Source organism: Neofelis nebulosa, chromosome 2 (genome assembly GCF_028018385.1).
Source record: "Neofelis nebulosa isolate mNeoNeb1 chromosome 2, mNeoNeb1.pri, whole genome shotgun sequence".
Taxonomy (NCBI): domain Eukaryota; kingdom Metazoa; phylum Chordata; class Mammalia; order Carnivora; family Felidae; genus Neofelis; species Neofelis nebulosa.
The window spans coordinates 148230972-148231543 of NC_080783.1; the positions used below are offsets into that span (position 1 = coordinate 148230972).

Here is a 572-nt window from a genome sequence, read left to right on the forward strand (position 1 = left end):
GCACATATACTAAAATTGGAACGAAGGGCGCCTTGGGTGACTCGGTTGAGCGTCCAACCTGGCTCAGATCATGATCTCTCGGTTCGTGGATTTGAGGCTCACGTCAGGCTCTGCACTGACAGTGCAGAGCCTGCTTGAGATTCTCTCTCTTCCCCTCTCTCTCTGACCCTCCCTGGCTCGTGCTTTCTCTCTCTCTCTCGAAATAAATAAACAAAAAATAATAATAATAAGATAAAGTGGGAATGATACAGAAGAGATTAGCCTGGTCCCTGCGTAAGAATGACATGCAAACCTATGAAGCATTCCAATTATTTTTTAAACAGACAAAAATTAAAAAAAATTAAAAAACAAAAGCAACTGAACTAGTTCCCACTTATTCAAAGTCCTGTCCCTTGTTCTATATAACTCAAAAAGCATTTACAGATTTCCATGGTTTTAAGTTTTCTGAGCTCAAGAAACTTTTTCCCAAAAATGAATCCAATCACTCAATTTTTTTTTCAAAAAAGTAATATATTGAAAGCTGACAATCTGGCAATCTGCTGTAAGGCTAGGTAAAGATCAATCCACTTTAC

General features: G+C 38.5%; 1 pseudogene; it reads left to right on the forward strand.

Moving 5' to 3' along the window:
* The first annotated feature begins 216 nt into the window (after positions 1-216).
* LOC131505836 (U6 spliceosomal RNA) lies at positions 217-314 on the forward strand (annotated as a pseudogene).
* Positions 315-572: the final 258 nt, after the last annotated feature.